This window comes from Leopardus geoffroyi, chromosome A1, assembly GCF_018350155.1.
Source record: "Leopardus geoffroyi isolate Oge1 chromosome A1, O.geoffroyi_Oge1_pat1.0, whole genome shotgun sequence".
NCBI classification, from domain to species: Eukaryota; Metazoa; Chordata; class Mammalia; order Carnivora; family Felidae; genus Leopardus; species Leopardus geoffroyi.
Genome location: NC_059326.1, coordinates 77662343 through 77688149, shown reverse-complemented (window position 1 = coordinate 77688149; position 25807 = coordinate 77662343). Strand labels below are relative to the sequence as shown.

At 41.5% G+C, this 25807-nt stretch overlaps 1 protein-coding gene across 2 annotated transcripts in view; it reads left to right on the top strand.

Moving 5' to 3' along the window:
• NALF1 (NALCN channel auxiliary factor 1) overlaps window positions 1-25807 on the top strand; it is a 628680-nt gene that overhangs the window by 437256 nt on the left and 165617 nt on the right. The gene's annotated exons all lie outside the window — the stretch shown is intronic.

Sequence of the window (25807 nt, the reverse complement as noted above, 5' to 3'; positions counted from 1 at the left end):
GTCACATTATTTACTCAATATTAGTAGGTCACGTTTATCATAAGTAACATGTGGACATAATCTGTACTGGGAACAGCAATAAGTAAAGAAAAATTAATGAATTCCCAAACCAGCAAAACCTGCTATAGTATTTACTTACTCCACAAAAGAAGTACCCAAGAGCCACCATTTTTTTAATGTTCATTTATTTATTTTGAGAGAGAGAGAGAGAGAGAGAGCATGAGTGGTGGAGGAGGGGAGCAGAGAGAGAAGAAGTGAAAGAATCCCAAGCAGTCTCTGTGCTGTGAGCAAAGAGCCCATCACGGGGCTTGATCTCATAAACTGTGAGATCATGACCTCAGTCCGTAACCAAGAGTCACTCAACCAACTGAATCACCCAGGAGACCCAAGAGCCACCATTTTAAAATGCTTCCACTCAGTTTTGAGAAGTATCCGTGAGAGGGCATATGTGTTCTTGTCCATTTATTCTGTATTGCTTGGGATTTTTTTGGATATTTGTTTATGAATGAATTACTTAAAACCATCAACATTTAAGACTCCGTGTCTCTTTTTTGGGGTGAGGGCAAAATCTCACCCTTTTGAATCCATTGGATAACTGGGAAAAATCTGAATTTTAACAATGTTAAGCTTTGGATAGCCAAAATGATAAGAGAATGTGTAAAAAAAGGTAATCGTTTTGCAGGGAGAATCATTCCACACTTCTTCCTTCAAAATGATTTTTAAAGGTGGAAATTATAACCTTTACCATGGATTTTAGAGAAAAAAAAATACCAAATTCTTTTTTTTGAAAAGGACAACCAGGGTGAAAAATGAATTGCCCATTATTTTCCTACTTCTGGAACATTGTCAAGCTGGTGGAGGGAGAATGAATAAATATCAGTCAAGTTCATCTATATCAGGATCAATTATGTAACAGCATATTAGCCACCCCAATTTTAACCATTTTTCAGAATGGCCGTCATTTTATCATAAGCCTTATATGCCAATCCCTGGGTTATTTTTAGGATTTGGAATTTTCTATATATAGGAAGACATATTAATATTAAACATCAAAGTATGTTTTTGATTCCCCTCCTTTCTGTGACCACTAATTAAACAGACAAGAGCCAGGGATTAGTTCCTTAGGGCCTAAAACTGGAAACTGTAATAGGTTATTCTACTTGACAAATACAGAGCAAAGGGATGAATCCAAGGTCGTGTCTGTGGGGAGCTCTAAAAATCAAAGTGTTGGAAGCCAAATGTTAATATCAAGTAGTGTTTAAATACAAACAGAGACTTTGGCAGAGTCGGGAACAGCTCACACACAACAAGAGCAGAATCCTGGGGGATTGCCTCCACTGACACAGGAATGCCTGGGAATCATTTCTGTTGGCTGACATGTACATGCAATTAATAGACATGCCAGTCGAGAAGCACCAGATGGGTGCAGTGAGTTTGCAAAACATTTCCAAGTTTTCATCAAAGTTCCTTGACATTTCGCAGACGTTTTACCTTCGTGTCAGGGAACACACAGATTACAGGTTGAATCCTGGAGCGTCTCTAAGTGATTCTTCCTCTTCTTGGCCTCTCTGAGGCCTAGAGAAGAGAAAGGAAATACAAGGGACAGGCAGAAGGCAATCAGCTATGGACACTGCATGGAGTTCGAAAGAGAAGTAGATACATGGGGATGGAGTCTGGAACGGCAGCCTTCAGGAATGGTTCTAATGGTGGTTTCCTTACTGGGAGGGTTAGCTCACTGCTTAGAGTCTCTCAGCAGATGTTTGTGGGATTGAGGGCAATGCAAACCAGAACGTTGACTTAGGGTTACAGCTGTTCCCTTCCACAAAGGGTAGAGTTCTCTCCTTCAAATATTTCCCCAGGACCACCTTGCTTCCTTCAGGCTCTGCCATTATCTTAACTGATTATATATATATATTGATATGAACACACACACAGGCAGTCTGATTAATATCAACCAATTAATATTTATAATTCCTGTTTTATAATTTTCACCTGGAAGTAATTTTCCAGACGCGCACATGCACACACACACACACACACACACACACACAGTGGAAGTCCTGACAGGAGGGTGTGAGCAGGTAGAGTGTGACAATCCCATCTCCAGGACACTGTGAAGGGACTGCATTACCTCGTCTGATACAACGCAGCTTAAGTTGACAAGGATGACACTTCAGCATTTTATTCCAGTTCTTTCATTCAGTGCTAGTGATGGGACTTTTCACAGTACTTTCTGTGAGTGCCCTGTGTCATCATTACTTGGCCCCACCATAGAGGCATGTCTCCATGATACCTTACAGTCTCGTCTTTGCCATGATTATCACTGTCATTGGTCTCCTGACAGTCAGTCATAGCAGCTCGGTCTCCTGAGCTCATTCAGCATCGGAATGGGATATTGAGATACTCTCCTGATTGAAAAGAGCCTTGTACATGTTCTTCTTGGTAGCGCAGCTGTCCCCCCTGGAGCCCTAGGAATGGGAAGCTTCCCTGTATGTTCTGTCTTGCATGCCTCCAGAACTAAATGTGGAAGAGGCCACAGGAGATTGCTCTTAATAATGGAATATTTCCACTGTGGGCTGAATTGTGCCGCCCTCTCCATTTGTGTGTGGAAGTCTTCTGCAGACTGAATCGTGTCCTCCCCCCCTCCCACCAGATTCATTTGTTGAAGGCCTAACTCTCAATGTGACTGTATTTGGAGCTAGAGACTTTGACAAGGTGACAAAGGTTATGTGAGGTCATGAAGATGGGCCGCTAATCTGATAAGGCTGGTGTCCTTAGAGAAAGAGAAAGAGATACCAGTTCTCTCTCTCTGCACCACGTGAGGACGTAACAGGAAGACAGCCTTCTGCAACCCAAGGTGAGATGGGTCATCAGACACCAAACCTGGCACGTTGATCGTGGATTTCCAGTCCTCAGAAGTGTGAGAAAATAAATTGCAGTCGCTTAAGCCACCAGTCTCTGGTATTTTGTTATGGCATCTGAGGTCACTAAGGCAGTCCTTAACCCCACACTTCAGAATGTGACTGTCTCTGGAGACAGGGTCTGTAAAGAGATAATTAAGATAAGAAGAGGTCATTAGAGTAGGCCTTAATCCAGTATGATTAGTATCCTTACAAGAAGAGGAGATTTCTAAACAGATGCAGAGGAGGGACCATGTGAAAAAACAGGGAGAAGCTGACCATCTATACACCTTGGAGACAGGCTTCAGAAGAAATCAAACCTGGGCGCCTGGGTGGCTCAGTCGGTTAAGCGTCCAACTTCGCCTCGGGTCATGATCTCACAGCTTGTGAGTTCAAGCCCCTCGTTGGGCTCTGTGCTGACAGCTCGGAGCCTGGAGCCTGCTTCTGTGTCTCCCTCTCTCTCTGCCCTCCCCCACTTGTGCTCTGTCTCTCTCTCTCAAAAATAAGTAAACATTAAAAAAAATTAAAAAAAAAAAAAAGAAGAAAGCAAACTTGCTGACACCCTGATGTCTGATTTCTAGGTTCCAGAACAGTGACAGTAAATTTCTGTTGTTTAAGCCACCTGTCTGTAGGATTTTGTTAGGACACCCTAGCAAACTATTACAGTTTCAGAGAAAATGACAAAGTTGCTGTCCAGCAGAAGCAGCAATAACATAAAGAGGTAAACCTCAGAAAGACATGCCCGTGAGTTCACGGTGACAAACCTCAAAGGCTTAGCCATGTAGTCCTTGGTGGCTACTTCAGAAGGAAGTAGGAGGATATTCTGATTTGCCTGTGGCTCCTGGGAGGCCCTGAGCCGTTAGTGGGAGGCTTACCATGGCCTTCAGTCCAGAACCTTCAGTGAGTCTGTTATGCACCTGTGTTTGGGAAGATCTTGACTTTTCTTAGTGTCACTGCACAGCTGACTGAGTGCACATGGTCATCAGTCAACTCAACGACCACCATGGAAGTTAAAAGTGTGACCAGTGGGGGCCCCTTCATGGCTCAGTCAGTTAAGCATCCGACTCTTGGTTTCAGCTCAGGCCATGATCTCATGGTTCATGAGTTCAAGCCCTGCATTGGGCACCAAGCTGACCATGCAGAGTCTGCTTGGGATTTTCTCTCTCTCTCCCTGTCTCTCTCTGCCTCTCCCCTACTCTCGAAAGAAAGAAAAAAAGAAAGAAACAGAAAGAAAGAAAAAACTTAAAAAAAGTGTTACCAGTGGAATCAACTTGTTTAGTGCCGTCAAATAAGATTTTCTCAGTTTTTGAAAATGACATTTCAACTACCTGCCACCACAAACACAAAGGCAACCAGCCAGACTAGTTCCATTAGTCTCTCTTGTCTTATAAAAGCTGGTCTTTTTTGGAAGATGTTAACACTCTCATTTCTCATGTAGCTCCTCAACTGCCTGCTAATTTCTTTGGGGTGGGGAGTGGGGAACGTATGCCTTATATTTTTTTGCATCTCTCTAAGGACCTAGCACAAAATGGGAACTCAAGAATATGTTGTTTAATTTAATGAAGCAGGACATCATTGGCTCTCTTCATTAGCATGCCCCCCTTGTCCCATCTCTGCTACTTTGCTGGCCATACACAAATGGGTGGAGATGTTGGTAGAGTGGGTTTTGCCCTCCTTCCTTGTTCCCTGATTCTTGCTTTTGTTTCTGCCCCCACTGTGGCTTCCTGGCCTCTTTTTGGCTGCCGGCATCCACCAAGCACGGCCCACACATTTCTGGAAGATGACCTCTGGTCCACAATTAACCTACTGCTTTTTTTTTTTGTTTTTCCTCTCCTATGAAAATCCCATTTATCTTAGGCATTTTCACAGCAAAAAGTCTCTAATGACAGAATTTGCCCTGATGTTTCCATGATGTGAAGAATACATTATATCTCTGCAGGTACATTTTTATTTCAGAAACACATGCTTAAGGAAACACTTTCATGATGAAATTAGTCTCTGCAGTATCACCAGCCCTGCCACCTGGTCATCAGAAAGGTTGTGTATACATGGGCCCCAGTTGGTTTATACTTGGCCTTAGCTTAACTCTTAATAGCTCCTTCGTCACTCTCAAGTGTCCCATTCTGAATGATGTATTATGTGGTCACACCATGTAGTCCACACATTTACAAGGGCAGTTTTGACTCCTAAAAACCATTATTTGGCGGTCTCCTTTATTTTAAATTGCCAAGATCTTCTCCAGTACATTCGTTACTCACTACCAGAGTCAGTCTGAAAGCTGTAGAAATATTTCCCAGTTTAGTTTCAAAAAGTTACTAACTAGTGACATCTAGTAAATTGAAGATTACCGTTTTTAATTCATACCTTCGTGTGAACATCCACTAAAATAGTAATTTATTAAGAGACCTTCTTACAGGGACAATAGTAATACAAGTTGCTGAAGGACTTAGTACAAATCTGAGAAGTATCTTTGATGCGATGTTATTGGTTTGTTCCATTATCACATGGTCTCCTCCGGTCCAGGCTTCAGTTGCACACTTCTCAGCAAAGTATCTTCTCAGCTATCCATCCAGATATTTATTATGCAGCATTATGCTTTTTATTGTTGTAGTCAAAGACCTTGGAAAGCGTCTCCTTTTCATTTCGTCGTCAGCTATGATACCCAAAATTCTAGGTGGAGATATATTTTGCAGATCATTTTTTTTTCCCTTTCTATCAGTTTTGCTTGAAAACACACAAGGTTATGTAATGTACAGGTAAGATTTTACACTGAGGGAGAAAAGAAAATCAAAACCCCCCACGTCACTTTGGCTGAATCCATTGTTGGCTTCTTTGAGATGACTGTCAGAGGATTATTTTCTTTCTTATGGTGTGGTTTATTTAATCGTCGATCATTTTGCTGGCTGACATAAATGTAATCCCTATGTTCTGCTGAGCTATTTTATCTTAATCGTCTCTGTTCTTTCTCTCCCATGGGGGGCAGAAGTCATGAGCCTATCGATCCATGGAGTTATTAAAAATTAAAGGTCTCACCCCCGGGAAGAAAGGGACTTCTAGTGAGTGTAGACACTGGCTTCTGGTCACCTCACAACACCTCACAAGTTAGTTGTCCCAGCCTCATTGCTTACATCAAGTACTGATTACTTTGAAAAATGCATAAAAGCTGGGTAAATTGCCATGAAGTCGAATGGCTACCCGGTGACTTGGAATAGTAAGGAACGGACCTCCTCTCCACCTCTTTCCCCCCTTCCTCCTCCTCTCCTTCCTCCTCCTTCTCAACAACACTACTCACATTGGAAAACAATTCTAGAATTTTTGCAAGTTGAATAAGATGTAAATCAAAGCTAGGGGGGTCTTCTTCTTTCCCATATAACAACTCTTCACGGGAACTAAAATATCAGAGTAAGCCTTACATGCCCTCAATGAACTGCTACGTCAACATGGATAACAAGATTTCCCAATGTGCTTCCTTCCCCCTCCTCTCCATTTCCTCTTTCCTTTCCTCCTCTGGACTTTGCTAACACTGTGCCACATACTGACATCCTTTGTGTTCCTAACATTCTTTGCCCCCTCAGTCCTGCCCTCCACCCCAGTACTCCTGGGATGTGACTCCCCCATGCAACGCTCATCTGTCTGCTCTGGCTAGATCCTTCTTGCAGTCTTGATAAAACAGGATATTAAATGAAACTGTTTCGTCTAGATTCTGCCGAGGCCCAAGACAATAGAGGTCACCTTCCAAACCGGGACAGCGGGCACATACTTAGTGAGATAGAGAAACCCTGGTATGTCCTTTGCCCCTGTCCAGCCACTCCTGGAAACAGAGGCTTGAAAATTTGCCGCATGAGGGGACTGTCTCTGTCTGATATTTGTCCTGTCAACTGTCAGAATTTGACGGGAAAAAGGATGCATGAGTGTTTAGCATGGGCTTCCACGGGAGACAGCAAGCAAGGGATTGCCTTAGATCCCGTCAGATAGAGCAGCTTGAAGGGACAAAGGCAGAGCACAAAGAAGCTGGAGGTGTGGCCAGATGCCTGCAGACAGAGGAAAACCACAGCCGACCGGCTGGACTAGTGATGCACTGGCCTGGGAGTGGGGCCCTCCTGGGGTGGACCTCCAGGGACCAGAAGAGGAAGGGGTCTTAAAGATTCCTCAAAGCTACTCCAAAGGAGCGCCTGAGTGGCTCCGTGAGCTAAGCCTCTGACTCCTGATTTCAGCTCAGGTCATGATCTCACGGTTGGTGAAACTGAGTTCCATGTCAGGCTCTGCACTGACAGCACAGAGCCTTGCTTGGGATTCCTTCTCTCCCTCTTTCTCTGCCACTCCTCCCCCAAAATAAATTAATTAATTTTTAAAAAGTACTCCGTGAAACAGGGTCACCTTCCATCAGCCTGCAATTGAAGACTGCCCATGTCAGCAATTAAGCAAGAAGGGAGGACAGGACGCAGGAAAGGGAGAAGCCAGCGGGGCAGAGGAGCAATCAGAGTTTCAAATAATGTTTAGAAATTTTTTATGGTTCCACTGGACTGGGTACTTCAATGTTTATTTATTTTTGAGAGAGACAGAGCATGAACAGGGGAGGGGCAGAGAGACAGACAGACAGACAGATAGAATATGAAGCAGGCTCCAGGCTCTGAGCTGCCAGCACAGAGCCTGATGTGGGGCTTGAACCCACAGACCGCAAGATCATGACCTGAGCTGAAATTGGTCGCTTAACTGACCGAGCCACCCAAGCGCCCTTGGACTGGGTACTTCAATTACTGATCTAAGACCATGACTTGACTTCCAGCATCTAGAACACTGTTTTCTCAGCTGGGAATAAGGAGACACTTGGAACCCGTCCTGGATTTTATCTACAGAGGTGGGAAGAAGCTATCACATGGAGGAGATTTAAATGGGTGGAGAAGAGAAGGAAAGAGTTGCTTTATGATGACAGCCCCCAATATCTTACCTGTTCCAGGTGGTGGTTATATCAGCTTTGATGTTCTTTCCTCGTCCCCAGTGCTAATTATTGTGCCTGGCACATATTAGACGGTTAATATTTTCTTAAAAAAAAAAATACATGTTGGAGTGAGCAATCTCTACTTTTCCTTCCATTCTTTAAAAAAGAGCCTCTATTGATTACTATTTTTATTATTATTATCGTTATTTGGTTTGCCTGCCCCACTCTACTTGGCTGCAGATATTATCTTAGCCTCTTGTCTTCTGGATATACAAAAAGGATGGTTTTATACGTGTCCTATTGTTATCTTAGCTTCATATAACCCACCAGAGGTCCCGCTACCATTTTGTGAAACCTGAGAATAAAGTTAATTTCTTTGTGCCTTCCCTCTCTCATCTATAAATGACAGCATTGTCCAGGGTTGGTCTCTGATAGTTAGTGATGTCGATGAGTCAGCTTTTTCCCAAGTAAATTCTTACAACAGCCCATTTTAATTAGTATTGCTTATTTGTTTCTGCTCTGGTGTTGTTCTTTTGTTTGTTGGTTTGTTGGTTTGTTTTGCATCTTAGTTATGCTTCAAGATGCTTAATTGATTCAGGATTTAAAGAATGTCAAATTATGTTTCCGATCAAAATCAAATAGTTAGCCAACCACGAACTTCACGCAGAAATTGTGACATAAGTGGAGATATAATTAGAAAAAACAATTCAAACCTAAGAATCTTATTCTCATGTTTCAACATCTGACAAGGCATATTGAGGGGCAATATTAACTAATAAGTAGGCCGTTACACCCAACTTCTTTAGTTTTTAGCTCCAACTCGTGCAGCAAATTACATATGAATATTATAAATTCTGTCCCTCGAAATAATTTACCCATTCAATAAGTGTTAACTGAACAGTGACGAACTCCAAGCTCCGTTCTCAGCAGCTACAAATGTTTGATGATCAGTGAACAAAACAGGGAACATCTTGCCTTCATGAACTTACACGGTGGCCTGTATGTGGGGTGGGCATACTATAAATCATGAAGTAATACACAGCTGAATAAATTAGATAGTGTGCATGTATTAGTTTCTAGGGCTACCGTAGGAAGATACCACAATCTGGTGGCTTGAACAGCAGAAATTTATTCTCAGTCCTGAAGGCTACAGTCTGAAATCGAGACATCGCCGAGATTGGTTCTGCCTGTGGCCAGGACAGAGATTCTATTCCAGGCCTCTCTCCTAAACTGTAGATGGCGATCTCCTCCCTGCCTCTTTACATCTTTACATTCTTCCTTCTATGTGTTTGTCCAAATTTCACCTTTTTGAAAAATAAGGACACCAACCATATAATGTAAAGCCCCCACCCCAGCACCCTCATTTTCACTTGATTACCTTTGTAAAGGCTCTATCTCTAAATAAGGTCACATTCTGAGGTCTCGGGCTTGGGATGCCACAGTATGTTTCTTGATGGTGGTGCACAATTCAACCCACAAGAGGATGTGAGAAGGTGATTAGTGCTTTGGACAGGTACGTAGAGTGTGGAATGAGCCAGGTGGCTGTCTGAAGAGGAAGCAGCCTGGGACATGGGAAGTCACAAAACACTGTCACACCTCCCAGCAGCACATCTTGAGCCTGAATGCCAAGTATCGGGGAAAGCCTGAGCTGCCACAGGAGGGTGGGGGTGGCCCTCTTGGTGTGGCAAAGACTCAGCCAGAGGAACACATCAGTCTCTGAAGCTGGAGAATGGCATTATGCTGACCCATCCCTGTATCATAGGAGCTGTGATGTTTTAAAGATATTTATAGCTGTAATGTGTTTAGAAAGAGTTAACAAGAATGTTTAAAGTAATACATGGTGTGTTCTTGCCTTTATTGCTGCATGACCCTTCTGGAGACGTCTTTTCTTTTTTTAATGTTTACTTATTTATTTTGAGAGGGAGAGAGAGAGAGAGAGAAAGAGAGCAGGGGAGTGGCAGAGACAGAGGGAGAGAAAACCCCAAGCAGGCTCCGCACCATCAGTGCAGAGCTCAGACGGGGCTGGATCCCATGAACCGCGAGATTATGACCGGAGCCAAAATCAAGAGTCAGATGCTTAACCCACTGAGCCACCCAGGCACCCCTGGCGATGTTTTTTCCTATAGATTGGAATGACCTTGCTGCCCTTGTGCAGTGGCTTCCAGATTATGACATCTTACAGGCTCTGATGCTGTGCCTCTTTCTCTTCCCCACATCCTGTGTGCGCTATGAAAGGTGCGGAGAAGCAGGCACTGTTCCTCTTAATATATTTGACTTGATGGAGTGCATTTTATTTAAAAGTTCTGTGTAAAACCCACAGTGTCTCTCTCTAAAGCAAGAGTTTCTCCCTTAGGTTGTAAAATCTTGTGTCAAATTACACTTGGTTTGTTTTCCGTGACCCTGAGGTCTTGTTTATTATGAGATGTTTACTTTCTCAGATTATCGGGTCTTTTTCCCCCCAGTTTTGTAAGTATTCAAAAAGACATAGTGCGGTATGAACGTACCATGAACAAACATGTGGGTAAGAATGTAACGGGTTTATGCACCAGCCTAGCTACATGGTTGTCTGTAGCTTTACAGTTTTCAAAGTATTTGGGAATAGAGCCTTTGGCATAGAACTTTTGAGAAATAGAGGCGTCTAAGCTTCTGTATCTTGGTTCGGTATCCTGGCCAGTGGACACATCTGGGATAATAAAACATACGTGGCAGTTTTTCTCTTGCATCAGATCATAGTTGAAAAACATCTATTTTGAGTAGATTTCAGATGATCTACGTTATGAGTGATGAAACACTGTAAGGGCAATTCTGGGAGTGTTACATGCTACCTATGATCCTTTAATAACTAGACCAAAGATTAGCAGCCCATTTATTTCTAGGAGTAGGTGGATGGGAACGGAGCCTGGGGCCTGCTGACACACCACAGACATTAACAGAAGGGAGAGGACAGAGAGAGGAAGTGTGTGATGGGAGGTGTTCAATACTTGTGCACCAAATGCTTCCCCAATGGGTTCCGATGAAGTAAGCAGGGAAGGAAAGAGAGACTGGCAGTGGGGAGAAGGTCAGGGATGGTACCGCCACCACGTGTTGGGGGCACCAAGACTTCTGTTGTAATCGTACCTCGGAATGACTTAGCTCAAAGCAATGCAAATACATGGGAATTTCAGCCAATATTACGCAGACTTGGGGCTGGCTGCCTAACCAATTGGTACCATCACAGACTTGCAAACTTGGCCCCTTTACTCCTACACACATTCTGGGTCTCTGCTTCTGTCGGTGTTGGGGAAAGGCTTGGCATCTTATGACACCACCGTTCCCACAAATCTCATCTCAGGTCAGAATTGATCTTTGAAATTGTACCGCATTCGGGGGCTCATTTTCCCGACGCCGAGCAGATCCTGTGAACAGTCCCCAAACACTCGCTTTTAATCTAGCAGCGTGCTTTCGATTGAACAAGACAGCAGTAGACAGGCAAGCGGCGAACCCCAATCAGTCGGGGTTGACAGTCGCCCATTAAAGGTGTGAAGATAAGTCTTGTCTTGTTCAGGAGACTTGAACTTGGTGACGTAGGCAAGAACCTGCTGTTTGCTGATGCCTGATGGGGGCTGAGCCTGGGAGGGAAACTGTCTCTCAAATACCGTGCCGCCTGTGGTCACAGAACGAGACGAATCAATTCGTGTAAGGAGTAATACAGATTTCTGAAATGTCTGCGTTTTAAAAGCTCACATTTGGATCACTGCCAGAAAATAACTTAATTTCTGTCACATTTGTCCAAATCTCTAAGACATTTTAAATGGCCAAAATGCCTTTTCTCCAGCATCTTCTACTCTCTACCCTGGGATGTGTCCATCTATCACTGTTTGCAGCAGCTACCGATGCTGTGGTTAAGTGTTTTTTGTGGGAGTGGGGGGGCCCATCAGTACGTGGACCGCAGTCTCTCCAGACTGAGAAAATGTGTCATTCTCTGGCCAGTGGTGCCAGCTACTACATGAAGTTACCATTTGCAGCTCTCTGTTTAACGTGTCACTTTTGCTTACAAGACAACTTTGTTTTTATCCCTTCCCTGGGATACCCGTCACCTTATATCACTTGCCTTTGACCTCTGCGTGCTCTGTGTAAAAACTAAATGCTTTCTGAGGTGCAGGTGACAGCCCTGGAGTGGAATGTCTCAGACAACTCTAGGGAGTGTCCTGTGACAAATGTGTGGGCATGTCTGCAATAGAGTCATGAGAACTTCATGAGACTACTTAAGCTTTGAAATCATTAAGCCACTTCCCTCATTTTTCAGAATTCACGTGATTGTCAAGGGTCTGCTGGTTAGCTGCTACAAAACCAGGTCAAAGACTAAGCACTGATCTCAAAATCAGGAGAAAATTAGAGATTCAGGAAAATCTTCCCAGACCAGGTGACAAGACAGTTGCCTTACAGAGACTGAATATTTAGGTGAGTGCTGTGGACCAAGTGTGTGTGTGTCCCCAAATCCAGATGTTGAAATCCTAGCCCCCAGTGTGATGGCATTAGGAGGCAAGGAGGTGACTCGGTTCTGAGGGTGGGGCCCTCGTGAAAGGGATTAGCGCCCTCATGAAGGGGACCTCAGAGAGCTCCCTCACCCCTCTGCCATGGGAAGACCACCACGCAAGGCTGCCTTCCTCAACCAAGAAGAGGGTTTTCACAAGACCCCACCACGCCGGCAGCCTGGCCTCAGCCTTGAAGCCCCCAGGATGACAAAAAAATAATTTCTGTTGCTCCTAGGCCACCCAGTCTGCAGTACTTTGTCACAGAAGCTTGGATGGACTAGGACAGAGGAAATACAGAAGGACTTTGCATGTAGCGCAAAGAGTTGTGTAAAAGCCCAGTAGGCAGAGAGCGAATTGCTCACAAATTGAAGAAATCTCACTCACACGATCATATCTCAAAAAAGAAGTGGCTCCACGTTAATCGGTTTGACTACAGAGAGCCCATCAGGGAGGCTTTGTCTATGAATATTGCCTCTAGGCCCTTTGTTTTGTAAAAATTCTAGAAATTACATTGATGCGATTTTGAAGAAAATATACTTTGAGCGAAGATATCGGTCTTTGAGCCTCGATGCCAAGCTGACTAAACAAGGTCTCATTGAGAAGACAGAACATGCAAAGAACTAATCTCTTGTTCAATAGCATTTGTAAAAAGTGTGTTTTTTGTTTAATGTCCTTTAAAGGTGAAAAGTTTTCCCTGTTTCAAAATGAAAGGATCTGGTTTGAACAGAATCGAAGGCATCTCATTCATGTACGGGTCCCATGTTTTAATCTGTAGTTTTGAGCTAATGGACTGTTCCTATTCCAAGAGGTATTATTCCTTTTTAATGCTGTGTCTGGATTGAACTGAGAAAGGTCATTTTTGTTCAACCTAAGGATCATTAATGAGTGGGAACAAAATTTTAAAATACATTATGTGAAATAAGACTTTCTATAAATGTAACCAGAATGTGGAAATATGGAATTTGCTCCTTTAACACTGTTTTCTAAGAATTGGCATACACAGTTTGCAAACTATTGAACAAAACAGAATCTTGTCCTCCAAGCAGCATGGAAACCTGTTATTTTAAGATACTGTCAGTGCAATTAATTTCCAAGAACTTGAAAACATTGGCTTTACCTCTCCTCGTCATTGACGTGTTTTGGGGTTAAATAAAGGAACTCCTTATTTAGAAAAGAAACAGAAAACAAGGGAGGGGGAGAGGCTTATCTTATTTTTCAACCGAACATGAGGAAATAAGCTATTATTTGTGTTAACTTCAGAGATTTTTGAAATAACAGTGATGGGGGTAATAGCTAACATTTCATTACTTCTTAATATGTGCCAGAACTACGTTCACCACTTTACTCTGATTATGTAATTTAATTTTTATAACCATATAAGGTAGGTATGGATATTGTCATCTGCTTTCTACAGATGGAGAAACAGATTTACAGGGAATACTTGGCTTGCCCAAAGTCCCACAGTGGAGTGTAGGACTGAGATTCAGACCCAGGGAGTCTGACTCCCAATCCTAAAGGTGGAATCATTGGGAAGTAAGATACTTGTCACATCACACCTTAGAAAGAAAGGGGAACGTATTTTCCATATGAAATTCTTCATTGATTTGGCTTATTTTCATCTTCGAATCATGTAGATGAAGACATGTTTCTTAACCTTTTCTTTCATGGCTCTGATCCAGCTAGTTTTGTTGTTCATAAAATTACACTCAGGAAGAGAAAAGTTGATTGAAAAAAATCAATGTTGGATACTCACAAATAAAAGTTCATATATCTGATTAAAAAATATGCCTTGCTTGATTTCACTTATTTAAATTATAATGGGGTCACTAATAATTTGGGAAGAGTTATTATTTCATTTCAGTCACTATAAAGGGATATGAGTTAGAGGGCAAAAAAGGGAAATAACAAGTTGTTCTCACTCCGAATAAAATTTCAGAAGAGTAACTTACTTCTTCAAAAATGTAATAATTATATAATGGCTCTGGCACTAAATTCCCAGATTTCCTAAAAAGTAATATGAGAGGCCAAATCTAGTCTTCTCAAGAGGCACATAGACATCTGAGGTGTAGAGGCATTTGGTTTAAAACAGTGCTTTTAATTTTTAAATTGCATTTAACTTGAATTTATAAGGCAAATAACACCTACCTGCCCTAGGGAATGCATTAGAAATGAGCCAATCAATTTATCTTTCACTTAGGTAAATAACTTATTTGTAATTTTTATTTTTTTAAGATTTTATTTTTTAAGTGATCTCTACACTGAACGTGGGACTCGAACTCAAAACCCTGAGATCGAGTCATATGCTCAACTGACTAAGCCAGCCAAGTGCCCATATTTGTAATTTTTAGAATTAATTCCTAATTTTACAAGTTACTCAGTTTTCAAAAGCTTTTTTTCCCCATTTCTTAAATTTGACTATGCTTAAATGCCTTGGTTTGTTGTTGTCTCTGGGAATAAAAGAGCAAATGTTGTCAGGTAAATTATTCCCCTAGTGCAAGGGAATGGGACTTTTATTCCCACGATCTGATTGCTATCTCCCATAAAATATTCTTAAGCATAACAAGGAGATAAACATTGATTATTATCTACCTAGAAGTTGAGGACTTCCGTTTTTTTTTTTTTTTTTTTAAGTGTAGAGCCTTGGAGCATGTTGAACTTCAAAATCTGATAGTTTTAGAATTAAAAGAAAGGGAGATCAAAAGGAAATTAATCTTAAATGTTAAATACACAGAATGAATAAATTGACTCAGCATGTCAAACTCTAACCAGGTTGGTAGAACACCAGATGGAGAAAAGGGTCACCAAATGATTTTTCCATTTTATTCCTAAAGTTGTGTGTTCAATAGCAGGGATCACATAATACCCTCAGCTACTGTTGCTGATTATTGAGGTATACATTTTTTTAAACTGTAGACGTCTTGTGGACATGTGCTGAAAAGGATCCTTATGGTTTAATGAGGTCCCAAAATGTTTCAAGATGGAGAAAGTCTACGAAGAGCTTGGATGCCCCAAATATCAGTCCTGGTGTTGCCTCTCCCCTCTCCTCTCTCATTGGCGGCTGCAGCGTGGACCTCTAGGGCTGCTATCTCTGAGGATCTTGCAATCGCTTCTTCGTGTCCCAGCTTTCTGCTGTGTGTCTCACATCCGTGTTTATTCCCTAAAGCAGAGCTAACATGAGTCATTTCGCCCCAAGCTGATGACGAATCATGTAAGGGAAGAACAGGTCAGGGGGAAAAGAAGATTGAACTCAACATCAGATGACACTGGCCAGCTGACTGGTATTCTCCAAAAGTGTCAGAGTCAGGAAGAAAAGGAAAAGACAAAGGAATGGTCACAGGTTGGAGGACACTCAGCAGGGGCACAATTAAAACAGTGTGAGGTCTTGAATTCCTTCCTGACATAACAAAGACACTGGGGGAAAAGGAAGGACTGCTGTTTAGTTAATAGGGTTGCACTGATGCTAATTCTTAATTCTGATAATTAAACCATGACTACACAAGATGTTAATATTAGGAGAAGCTGGGTGAAGGCTACATGGGAATTCTTTGAACTATCTTTGCAACTCTTCTCTAAGGCTCAAATTATTTCAAAATTAAAATGATAAAAAGTTAAGAAGTAAAACACATTGAAGAAGATAGGGTTATATGATTCCAAATCATATTATGTCTCTTCAAACTTCCTATGCTGAAATCTAAACCCAAGGTGATGGTAACAGGAGATGGGGCCTTTGGGAAGTACTTACTTAGGTCATGAGGGTGGGGGCCTCATGAATGGGATTGGTGGTCTTATAAAAGAGACCCCACAGAGCTCCCTAGATCCTTCCACCTTGTGAGGACAAGGAAGGACTATGAACCATGAAGAGAAACAGACCCCAAATCTGCCTGTGCCTTCGTCTTGGACCCCGCAGCCTTCAGAACACTGAGAAATAAATTTCTGTTGTATTCTGTTAGAGCAGCCTGAACAGACCAAGACAGTAAGAATATTTGGCCAAGCTCCTCTTCTTGTACTGGCTGTTAATACAACTATTCAAGCCTGATTGTTACTTTCAAGTCACCATTTATGTCACTATGTGCCAGCGTGTGTCCCATGCGTAAGCTGTGTTCATATCATGTGTATATCACCATGCGTGTTACCAACTAGGTCATCATTGTAAAATGGCTTCACGCTTTCGCACATAAAGTGTCACAAATTTGAATATTCTTTTTAGTAAGTCTCATATTTCGAATCCATGGTCCGCTTCCTTTTTCTGGGAACATGTCGCCCAGAAAACTTTTAGAGCAACAGTAAACCAAGTAGAACAACGGTTCTGAGTTTATCTGAAATACCTAATGGATATCTCATTTCCTATGTGATAAGCTAATGTTTCCAAGAACCCAAGATTATAAACCATTCATTGCAAATTATAGAAAGTGACAATGTTAATGGTATTAAATGAATTTCTTTTAGTGGCATGAAGTAAAATGATGAAGTATTGGGCATTATACTTTCATAACTGTCATAAAGTAAAATAATGAAGAATTGGACATTATTATTTCATAACTATCATGAATGTACTAATCTTTTAGCAAAAAATGACATTATAAATACAATAAAACCTTGGTTTGCGGGCGTAATTCATTCCGGAAACGTACTTGTGATCCAAAGCACTTGTATATCAAAGTGAATTTCAAGAACCATTGGCTCAGTTGTGATCATGAGATGTTCAGCAACACGTACTACTCCTATTGCAAGACATCACTTGCTTATCAAGTTAAAATTTATTAGAAATGTTTGCCTATCTTGCAGAAAAAGTACAGAACAAGTTACTCGCAATCCAAGGTTTTACCGTACAATCGATAAATTATGGTTTTATTTATTAAATTATTTTTTCAAATTGTTATAAAACTCCACTTGTGTCATGCATTTGACAGAGTTACAGTTTTTAAATTTCTAATAATTCAGATAGACTCTGAATTGGATTAACTGTTTATGTAGTCCTCCAATTTAGTTTTTCATCATAAACAGTGATTGGCTGGATAGAAAAATGTTTCTTTTGTTAGGGGGAGGATTATTAGAGGCCCTGCCCATTCCTAGAGGTACCATATCATTGTTTTGTTTTTATTCATTTCCCCAGAAGCTATCTGTGGCACTCCTATTTTGCGCCAGGCACTGTTCTAAGTGCTAAGTATACATTTGGAAAAAAAGGAAAGCTTCTGCCTTTATAGAGTGTGTGTCTCAAAAGGGGAGGTAGAAAGCAAATGAATGAATATCCAATGTGATTTCAAGGAGCAATAACACTGTGATAGAAAGTAGGGTAAGAAGTTGGATGTGAAGAGGGGCAGGCCACTGTAAGTACAGTGGTCAAAGATGAGCTCTTTGAGGAAATGACATTTGCATAAGGATCTAAATGTAAAAATAATTTTAGGTGGTGAGAAAGCAACGGGCAATGGCCTTGAGAAAGGAAGGAATCGTTTGGAATATTTGAGAACCAAGGAGAAGACCAATGTGGCTACTAGGGAATTGGCAAGGCAGAGATAGGTTGGATGTTGAAGAATCAGGGTCTGGATTATTGGGGGCTCACAACCTTCAACAAAGAGGTTGCACCTAATTCTGAATGCATTGCAAGGTAAGCCACCACCAGAAGGGGTTGGGATGAAGAGTAACGTGATCTGATTAAGGAAGGTTTGGGACCCATCACTGGAGCTGCTTTGGGCAGAAAATACTCTAGAGGGGATGGGGGGCCACAGGGAAGTGAGTGAGAATGCAGTTGCAGAAGCTAGCAAGAGATGATGGTGGCTTGAGCTTGGCTGGTACCACTGTAAGAAGGCAGAATAATCCGTTCGTGGATTAGGTAAGAAGTAGAAGAAAAGGAAATATGGATGCCTCCTCGGTTTTCTCACGTGTGCTCTCCTGTGAATGGTGGTGCCAAGTTCTGAGAGGGTTCTAAGGAAGGAGCAGCAGCCAGTGGTAGGGAGCGGAGGTAACGTTGGGGATACAGTTCAAATAGCAGCGATGGATTCAGGGAAGAGTCCAAGGATGGGGATTTAAGTGGTACTACAGCACCAGAGATGGCTGAGGAATATTCCAGCAGTGTGGAGCGTAGGTACCCAAAGGAACAAAGCACTAGGATGAGAAGAATGAGCACTTCCATTCTCCTGTGCCTGCTGGATCTGGTGTCATCCACAGGAACTTGGCTGGGAAACAGCTCATGAAAGTTCCCCACTGACAGACCTCCCATAAACTCTTCACAGATCCCCAGTATCGCTCCCTCCAGCCCTTCCACTCAGAACTCGGTCGTGGAGAGGCAGAAAGGACTAAGGCTCCCGCTCTCCTTTCTTCCTTTTCTTCTTCAAGCCTCATTTCCCTCTAGAATAAAACCTTTTTAAATATAGACATAATGGCAGGGGACTCAACCGGTACCACTGCCATGCATCCACTTTTCGATCCCCATTTTTTGACAAAATCCCGTTTCTTTTTTTTTTTTTTTTTTCAGAGATGGAATATTCTGTTTTCTTTGTTTCTGGAGAGCACTCCCTCAACAAAATAACAACCCGTGTCTCTTGTACTGAAAGGAGCGTGGGGGGAATTTCGGGGGAAGAGAAATACAGGATGGTGCATCCTCTTTGATGCTTCAGAACTACCTTAAATTAATACTTGTATGTCTCCCTACCGTGTAAACATGCACTCAAGTTTTATGTTTCATTGGTGAAGACCGTCAAGTCAAACTTCCTTCCTTCCTCCTCATGTAAGATTTTTTTTTTTCTTAAGGCCACCTGTTTATGTAGCTTTGTGTTTTTCTTTTTTTGGTAATCACTGTCACATAAATAAATAACCAGGGTTTGAAAACATACAACTTTAAAGGAAACATAAGTTTTCCAGCATGCAAAAATCTGATAAAGGCTGAGAAACTTAGAATTTTTCAGGCTATGGTAATTTTAACTGTAGAACCAGGAACATTAAAAATACAAACGCTTCTTAAAAATGCTTATTTTAGTAGGTAACGACTCAGAAATACCACACGTACTGACATAACAAATTAGTACTGAATGTACTGATTTACAAACTACAGAAGAATCTATTCCTTTCTCAGCATCATGGGGGTGGGGTGGGGAAAGGCCATATCTGTCATTAAAAAAAGTTCTTGGGGAGCCTGGATGGCTCAGTTGGTTAAGCGTCCGACTTCGGCTCAGGTCATGATCTCACAATTCATGGGTTCGAGCCTTGTGTCAGGTTCTGTGCTGACAGCTCAGAGCCTGGAACCTGCTTGGGATTCTGTGTCTCCCTCTCTGCCTGCCCCTCCTCTGTTCGCACTCTCCCTTTCCGCTCTCTCAAAAATAAGTAAACATTTAAAAAAAATTTTTTTTAAGTCTTGGTATGTGTGTAACTTTGTTTTCTTGAAACTTAAAAGGAGTTTATAATAAACGCAGAGGTAAGTGTGGGTCTTTAGGATAGAGCATTTATTCACCTCTGTCTTGGCATTTGGGGCATCTGTATGTCCCACTGATTAAAGAGAGAGACTTTTCATTTCAGCCTTGAGTACAAAGCACATGTGATCTTCGTGGTCCATCAGTTCTCTCTAAATAGAAGTGTGTTCTGTGATAGGTTGTCTTAAGGCATGTCATTTATTGGAAGGTTTAATTAGCTCTGAGCAGGTGTTGAATGAAATGGAACAGTTATCAGAAAAGGAGGTTTCTTGGGTGAGGTGTGGGGAAGAGGAGAGAGAATTCTCTAGGCAGTTTCCAGTGAGCCCAGAGCGACAGTGCCCACCGGACGGCCAGGCTTTGAGGGCAGACACTCCCCACGTTTCTTCCCTTCCCTTCACCCCAACCCGCTTCTCAGACCTGACATTCTTAGAACGTTCCATGAACGTTGAAACATATTCAGAGAGGGAAAACAGCATATCAGCAAATTGTCCTTTCGGCTTTGTGGAAACACAGAAATCCTAGAGCAACTAATGGAGAGTTACTATAGCAATAACCAAATCAGGCCTGGGTTGGGACTAGGACATTTAAAGTCAATGTGATTTGTTTTTGTCCGTTTCCTTGGTGATAAGAGAAGCTATAATTAATTAACAGCCTACTACTATGGTTATTTCTGGGTTATCGCTGAACAGAACATAAAGTGATTTTTTGAGCTGTGTACCTTCCAACTCTATTTAAAATAATTTTTAACACACAAGGTGGTCTATAAAGATAAAATAATTTCTCTTCAAGAGGCCCTGTAAGTTACCTAGCAAAACAATTATTCTTTCAGCATACAATACCAAGTTGTATTAGCAGTGACTTATCAACCCACAGTGGTGATCATTACTTGGGCCAAAATGCTACCCAGAATCAAAGCATCCTAAATTAATGTGATCTTAATTTTAATTTCCATTTAAAATAAAATATTAAGCCTTGATTTTCCCGTGTTTCAAGATTATCAATACACTCTTTGTTTTTCTTCAAAGAACCTGCATTTAAAAAAGAGTCAATCTCTCTTATCCTACTTTACAACAATATTAAAGATTTGGGGGTCACTTGGGTGGCTCAGTTGGCTGAAGTCCCCGACTTTGGCTCAGATCATGATCTCGTAGTTCATGAGTTCGAGCCCCGAGCTGGGCTCTGCTGTCAGCACTCATGCTGTCTCTCTCTCTCAAAAATAAATAAATGTTAAAAAAAAAAAAATTGGAAGGTGCCTGGGTGGCTCAGTCAGTTAAGCGTCCTACTTCGGCTCAGGTCATGATCTGAGGGTTCGTGGGTTCCAGCCCCGCATCAGGCTCCGTGCTGACGGCTCAGAGCCTGGAGCCTGCTTCTGATTCTGTGTCTCCCTCTTTCTCTGTTCCTCCCTTGCTTGCGCTCTGTCTCTCTCTCTTAAAAATGAATAAACATTAACAAATTTTTTTTTTAATTTGGGAAAAAATGTATTTGTTACCTGAAGTTTCTTATAAGGTTAATTAGGTATTCTTTATTCTGTCCTTACGTATATTTTTCAACATTAGCACTGACAGTAATGCAAATGAATTTCCAAGTTTCTAAATGCTCAGCTAAATGTTGTGTCACTTTGAACCAGAATTTGTGCTAGTTTCTCAGAGTGTCTGTGGCTAGAAAAATGCCACAATCCTCAGAGAAGTTTTATTCTCAGAATAAAGTTTACAAATGGATTTTATTTCAGAGTGTTCAGAAGCACTTGGTGGGGTATGTCCACATGTGTTTAATCTGAACATGTAGTTTTATAAACATACATATATATATTTACAGATAAAAATCGGTTATATACACTAGATATACATATATACATATATATGTGTGTGTGTGTGTGTGTGTGTGTATCAACAGGTTGAAAAATTGAAGATATATATAAAAATTGGAGCTATAACCTGTTAAGGAGCAGATACATGATAAAACTACCATTCACTGCTGGGTATCTCTCAAGTATATAAATCCAATACTTCCTGGCATTATTCAAATTTGTAAGAACCCCTTGGTTTACTCTTGGGGGAAAAGTTATTTTCAGCATTCTCTCTAGCGCCGTAGAGAGCATAAAACAAAAACCGTTGTACCTTTGAACTTGCACGGCAGCCCGGAACTTACAGTCTATTGCATTTTAAATTTAAATTGCATTGCATTTAAATTGCAGTTCAAGTCCATTCAAACTCTGAGGTGGCCACAGAAGAAAAGCAGGAAGAGTGAGGAGATACATTCTAAGGGAAGAAATCATATCTGGTAAAAGGTAGAACGGTGAGAAAGGAGAAAAGGCTGTTTGGAGAAGGGAATACGAGCACGCAAAAACCGTGTCCGTTGCTGGCCTCGTTTCTCAAGTGATGTATGTGTAGCTATTGAAAAAGTCTGATCGGCTAGACTATTTTGAAAATACGCAGATGCCTGTCTATCGCTCGGGGCATTCTATGCCAGGGCCCTGGGTGAGGGAAAAGGTCCTGCCATTCTCCCTCTCTCTTCCAGGCTCTTTCTTGTCCGTGTAAGCCTCTGGAATCCCTTTTATTTCTATGACCCACTGAGAAGACCCCTGTCAAGTGAAGGAACGAAGTGCATGCATTCAGTTTCTCCCCCACCCCCTTTGGGGATGCAGGCACAGGGGACATTGTGACTCAGGAGGGGACCTGGTTACTGAGCCACTCCCAAGTGCAGACGTGGAGGGGTCTCCTTCTCGCCCTTGCACATCTGCCAAGGTTCCTGGGCTCATCTAAGCCTTCTTAGGAAGGAAGAGGGACATAGGTGAGGATCACCCGGTAGCAGTCCCAGCCCTGGTTTCTGATAAGCGCCAGGTCCTAAGGAGGTGGGAGGGGACAGACCCCAGGCCAGGAGGCCCCTTTCCCTTCTCAATGGGAAGGACAATGAGTGGGCTCACTGCGGGAAGAGTGAATTGCTTTCTATGGTTTTTGTGTTCTTTGCTGACTGGGAGGCAGAGTGACTTAATTGGCTGGGAGACAGAACAGAGACATTGGCTGGTATTAAGTGGCTGGGAGAGCAAAGGAGGTTTTGCAGCCATCACTGTGCTGAACAGGAGGAAGCTGACAAGGGAAACACAGAACGATTGCTCGGTATCTAGAGATGGCTGAGGTCAGTGACCATGGCTTTACAGTGTAATCAATCTTCTCGACTGTGTGATTCTCTTCATTTTTTATCTAGAGCATATGTGATAAAGTAGGGAAATTGTTATCCGCCTTTCCCGTGTGGCAGCTGTGGGTTACAGTTCTATCATTGGTAAATAAACTCTCTTGTTTAGGGTTTTGGAACATTTGATGTATTTATAGGCTACCTTATTGTAGGCAGGAGCTAAGGTAGTTTTGAAATATTGGACATAATTTGTGGACTCTGTTACATTACAGTTTTCACAAACTCCTTAAAGACAGAAGGTAGCTGATTATATTTGCAAGTTCTGGTTTTTATGTGGGACCAGTGGCACTCTTGTAATTGAAACAATTATTCATTTGGCTTATTCAACAAATGTTTATTGAGAACCTGGTCTGTGCCAGGTACTTTTCCAGGCATGGGAATACAGAGATAAACAAGGTAGGCAAAGTTGCTGCTTTTGAGATGCTTACATGAATACATGCTAATTGCCTTTAGGAAGAGAGAAAGAAGGAAAGAAGGAAAGAAAGAAAGAAGGAAAGAAAGAAAAAAAGAAAGAAAGAAAGAAAGAAAGAAAGAAAGAAAGAAAGAAAAGGAAAGGAAAGAAGGAAGGAAGGGAAGAAAGAAACAAAGAAAGAAAAAGTAAGAAAAGAAAAAGAAAAGAAAAGAAAAAAGAAAAGGAAAGGAAAGAAAAGAAAAGGAAAGAAAAGAAAAGAAAAAAAGAAAAGAAAAACTACTAAGAGAAAGTGAAAGTTCTTCTATATGTGGGCAGGGGTAAGGTGTGCCCACGAGGGTATGAATATCAGGAAGGATCCTTGAGGTCATCTTGGGGCCTGGCTATCCACTAGTTTTCCACGTTCCCAGTTCCTCTCCCTACCTCAGTTTGATATATCTTTTCCGAGCAGTCTCTAGAACATTCTTTTCTTCTCTGTTTGCTGTGAATATTTATTAGGAAAAGGGAATAATATTCTGTGTTGACCCTTTCCTCAAACATGGAGCTACTTTTTTTTGTTCATTCTTTTCTTTATAGAGTTCTTATATTAAAAAATTATTGGAATACCAAACTAAAAATTTTAAATTGAAGCTTAACTCAATTTGCATATAGTCCTATTGTTCTATATATTTTTTCAATTAATGATGGAAAATATGAAGCAGTTAATCACGGAAACTGGACAAGCCAGAAAGAGAAGATATTTACTGATCACCTACATGATAGATACTTTTTGGAATGTTTTCTTCCTTAATATACATTTTCATAAACAATGATAGTTTTGTGGAACGTGACCCAATGGTTCCCAGATTTACTCTCTGAGAACATGAAAAATACCGAAAGAATTTCCAATTTATCTTCATTGGCTTGGTCAAATAGAAAATGTCAAGTGCGGCTTGCATCCGTGGATATGGTTAGGTAAGAAGATTATATTTTTGAAACCACATACTTGAAAGTTAAGCACACACATGTGATGTCACAGCCCGTCTTAGTTACACAGTGTGCTCATTCTTATTCCTAGAATCATAATTGCTAAAATTTTAAATGTGCCACATTTATTCTATCAAACTTAATGCAATAGGATATATGCATGCACACTTTTTTTCCTGTAAAACTAAAGAAAACATAGTTGAATCGTATATATCGTTAGAGGCTGTCAGAAGCAATCTTTCAAAAATTCTGCCCCTTGGCGGAGAATACCACTTCAGTTATGAAAGTAAGATGATACATAAAAATAATTTCTCATCTCATCAAAATAGTCAGTCGTATTATCTCAGAGAATAAATCAGCAAAAAATTTAGGCTGCAAATTCTCTTTTATTGACCTTCTGGAATTAGGGCAAAGCCCCAGTTTCTGTTTCCAAAAGATTGGGGTAACTTCTAGCGTCTCAGTCAGTATTTCTGCGAGCAATCCCAAGATGATTGCAAAATGCTTTTCCCAAGCATAAGCTGCTTCATTAATGTTGTTTTATCATTGTAAAGAATGTATATCATGAAATCCACCAGTGTCCCCTTTGCTTCCTGTTTTCCTGTGCAAGTCCTTGTGCTGTAGTCAACCTGGACCAGTTACCTTCCCAAGAACACACCATGCTTCCCTTCGCTTGAATACCTTTGCTTGAATCATCCCTCCATGGTACATTCTGTCCGGAACAATTCACTATCAAAAACATGGAATTGTTAAATGGAAAGGTGCTCAATATCACTCATCATCAGGGAAATGCAAATCAAAACCAGGATAAGATACCACCTCACACCTGTCCGAGTGGCTAAAATTAACAAGGCAAGAAAGAACAGATATTGGCAAGGGTGCAGAGAAAGGGAAACCCTCTTGCACTGTTGGTGGGAACACAAACTGGTGCAGCCGCTCTGGAGAATAGTGTGGAGGTTTCTCAAAAAATTAAAAATAGAACTGCCCTACAACCCAGAAATTGCACTGCAGGTATTTACCCAAAGGATACAGAAATGCTGATTTGAAGGGACACGTGAACCCCAATGTTTATAGCAGTGCTATCAACAAAAGCCCAATTATGGAAAGAGCCTAAGTGTCCATCGACTGGTGAATGGATTAAGAAGATGTGGTGTATATATATACGATGGAATACTACTTGACAATCAAAAAGAATGAAATCTTGCCATTTGCAACAACGTGGAGGGAGCTCGAGTGTATTATACTCAGCGAAATTAATCAGCCAGAGAAAGACAAACATCATATGATTTCACTCATATGTGGAATTTTTTTTTTTAATTTTTTTTTTCAACGTTTATTTCTTTTTGGGACAGAGAGAGACAGAGCATGAACGGGGGAGGGGCAGAGAGAGAGGGAGACACAGAATTGGAAACAGGCTCCAGGCTCCGAGCCATCAGCCCAGAGCCTGACGCGGGGCTCGAACCCACGGACCGCGAGATCGTGACCTG